Source organism: Nycticebus coucang, chromosome X (assembly GCF_027406575.1).
Source record: "Nycticebus coucang isolate mNycCou1 chromosome X, mNycCou1.pri, whole genome shotgun sequence".
Classification (NCBI taxonomy): domain Eukaryota; kingdom Metazoa; phylum Chordata; class Mammalia; order Primates; family Lorisidae; genus Nycticebus; species Nycticebus coucang.
In genome coordinates, this window is record NC_069804.1 from 130,653,516 (window position 1) to 130,657,408 (window position 3,893).

The window sequence follows — 3,893 nt, forward strand, 5'->3', positions numbered from 1 at the left end:
CCTTCTCTAATCTACCATTAGGTTGGGTGCAAGCATAAGTTACCCATCCCATATACATATACTTTGGGAAAGAGGGTAGTTCTGAGATCAGGTGAAAGAAGCTATTGGTTGTCTTGTTGCAAGAATTTCTCATCTCATCTCCTTAGTTGTCTCTCCATCCATGTGTCTGCGGGAATCTGGTTTTGTTCCCACCATGTTATGTAAAACCAAGGGAGTTCTAGGGGTATCCTACAGGCCACACACGAGGTTCAATTTTGAGGCAGTTTGAAGCCTGAACTAGAGGAAGGAAGAAACTAAATAGAGGCCGGAAGTCTGGTCCACTGCGGGCCTGTCCGTGGGCTTGGGGATAAGGGCTTTGAATCAGGAGACCCTTCTGGCATGACCAGTTGAATATAAAGGAAGAAGGAGGGAGAAAAAGAAAGGACTCTAGGAGATAGCCCACTAATTTGACAAACTAACTAGTAGGTGGTACATTTAAAACCCTTGTCTACTTTAAATATGGCTTTCTAAGGCCACTGAGCTTGCCTCGGTCCTCAGATTGGGTTAATACATCAAAACCAGCTATGAGCTGCACCCTCCCTTCCTACTTCCTTTCTATTTTTCCTTTTAGTTTAACCCTCAATTTCATGGTTCTCCCCTCCTTCCTCTATAGTTTCTCTTCTGTTCTTTTAAGAAAAGGAATCAGAAAGTCTGCAAGTGCCATTTTCGCAACCTTCATCCAGTCTCTCAGATCCTGGCTGCCTTTGTTTCTTATTGTTGATAGTGGTGTTTTGGTTGCTGGATTTTTTTTCCCCCTCTACAATTGGGACATTGCTTATTCACACTCTGTTCAATAAAGTTTGTCATGACTCATTGTGCCCTTTCTTCCCAGACTTGTATATAATTATCTTGTGTTTATATGTGGTTTATTTCTTCTATGTTTTTTCCCACATGGCCTTCTGAATTTTCACTGAAGTATTGAAAAACAAAGAATGAATTCCAACCTAAGCATAGGCTTGGTATGAAGAAATAACTCTTAGGAAAAAATTTTTTAAAATACTATCAACAGCATAGAAGAGCCATGAATCAGATTAATCTGACCTAAATCAGATTAATCTTTCTAAGGAAGAGCTCTGATTATGTTATTGTCCTACCCCCAAAGTTCTCATTGAGAAGTTCAAATTTCTTATTTTTAATCCTTTTTTTTTTTTTTTTTTTTGGTTGCACTTGTCATTGTTGGTTAGCTGGCCCAGGCCGGGTTTGAGCCCTCCAACATGGGTGTATGTGGCCGGCACCCTACCCACTGAGCTATGGGAGCCACCTCTAATTTTTAATTTTTATTTATTTATTTATTTCGAGGCAGATTCTCACTCTGTCACCCTGGGTAAAGTGCTATTGCATCATAGTTTATAGCAACCTCAAACTTTTGGGCTCAAGAGATCCTCTTGCCTCAGCCTCCCTAGTACCTAGAACTACAGGCGCCCACCATAATGCCTGGCTGTTTTTTTTTTTTTTTTCATTTCTATTTTTGGTAAAGATGGGGGTCTCCCTCTTGCTCAGGCTGGTCTCAAACTCCTGAGCTCAAGCAATCCACCCGCCTTGACCTCCCAGAGTGCAAGGATTTCAAGCATGAGCCATAATGCCAGGCCAGAAGTTCAAATCTCTAGACTTTGTATCTTCTGTCCCCAAAACAGTTTTGCAGTGGTAACTATTCCCCTATATGTAGCTATACTTACCCATGTCTGTACCTTTAGTCACACTATGTTTTCCATTCTGTCCCATTCCCATTTGTTGAAATGTCAACTGCTCCTTTGTGCCTGGGAGACCTGACTGAGATAAGAAATCAGACCTGGCTTTCGAACTCAGATTTACTACTTACTGAGCCATCTTGGGCAATTCAATTCCTCTCTGAGAAAAATCAGTCTCAGTTTCCTTATCTGTTAATGAGGATCATAATCTCTTCTGAAAATTGTAGTGATAAGTAAATTATATGACATATATAGATACAGCTACATCACACAGTAGATGCTCAAGAAATTATTCAGTGGATAAATTTCAAGGGGGTTGCAAACCATCCAAAGGCCATCCGTGCATTTCAGATCATGAATCTGTACATTTTAATTCATCAGTATTGGGAAGTCTATGTAAAGGAAAATAATACTTTTGCTACCCTATTTATATTGTTTTCTTCATCCCTCAAGAGTATGTTTATAGGCCTCCCAAGTAGCTGTGACTACAGGCACCCACCACAATGCCCAGCTATAACCCAGAGCTCAGTGGTTAGGGCACTGGACACATGCTACAGGGCTGGTGGGTTTGAATCTGGCCCAGGCCTGCTAAAAAACAGAATAGCTGGGCATTGTGGAGGATGCCTGTAGTCACAGCTACTAGGGAGGCAGAGGCAAGAGAATCTCTTGAGCCCAAGAGTTGGAGGTTACTGTGAGCTATGATGCCATGGCACTCTACCAAGGGTGACAAAATGAGACTCTGTCTCAATAAAAAAATAAAGAGTATGTTTATATATGCATGTGTGTGTTGGAGAGGGTAGATGTGCACCTTGGTGACCACATTTCAGGAGGAGTTGAGAAAGCAAGACATTTTTAAAATAGGTAAAATCAGGTGCTCACTGTAAGGAAGGCCCAGAGTGGACCAAGTGGAGAAAAAGAGGGCTGGGCAGAAAAGCACGAGGGGCTGCAATGTTGTCTAGTTCTGAAGTCACAACTCATCACTGAGGGAAGTCTTTTGACATGAAGGCAGCAGCCTGACAGAAGACTTCCATGATTTAACAATTTCTAAGAGCGCTAAAAGAACCACTGAAGGCGGGATCCTTTTTCCTTTTTTCCTGTCCCTCATGGAGAAAGAATTAATAGCAGGTGAAAACCAGAATCTCACCAAACCATTTCCTAAGAAAATAGGCCGAGTAAAGGCTCTCCCTAAAAGCTATCACAGAAATGGAAAGCAATCAAGAATGGAACAGTAGAGAGCAATTCAAAGGTGCAGTGAAAAGGGGCTGGGGGCGGTATGATAGAGAGCAAGCCTGTTATTAAGAGAAAACCAGGGAGGGGTCTCCAAACTTCATCTGAGTGGTGAGGAAAATGATGGGAACAGAGAGCCAAAGGAAGCAAAGCCCGTAGAGAGGCTGTGATTTCCTTAAGGAGAGGCCCACATATCACCAGACGGGCAAAGCCAGCAGTAGCAGCAGCTGCTGGCTCACTGTTCCTAAGAACCATTCAAACGTGTATTCCCAGAGAACAATTTACAGAGGGAACTGGGTAGCTCCCAGGGCACGCCCAATTGGCAGCTGATTGGCAGTTGTGGACATAATCACACCCACCAGGGGGTCTGTGTAAGTAGTTATTATTGATGGAAATGGAATTGCCTAGGGGAACTATAAATGCTCTCATCAGTACTACTATCAAATTCAGTATGTTCAACATAACATTGAGCCACCTGGCATGTATCCTGCACTGTGCTAGCCCATACAGGTCATTCATTCATTCAATGATTGTGCGCCTACTGTGTGCCAAACAGCAATGTAAGCTCTGAGGATACAGCAGTGAAAAAAAAAAAAAAAGACAAAAATCCCTACCCTTGTGGAGTTTACATACCAATGAGGTCAAAGGAAAAGAAAGCAAACTGCTTCTGAGCATAGCTTCTGTACCAGGTACTTTACATACATTATCACATTTAATCCTCACAACAATCACGTTGGAGAAAGGCTATCAACACCGTCCTATAGAAACGGAGAGGAAGGCTCAAATGAATTAAAAATCAAACCAAAATTGCATCTGAAGCCATCCATGCCTGTCTCATTCCAAAGTCTACGAATTTCTTCCCCTTAACCTTCCACATCCCTTAAGGTCCATTTCATTCCTCTCAAGGTTTAACTTTTAGAGATTGTCTGCCTAATGGTC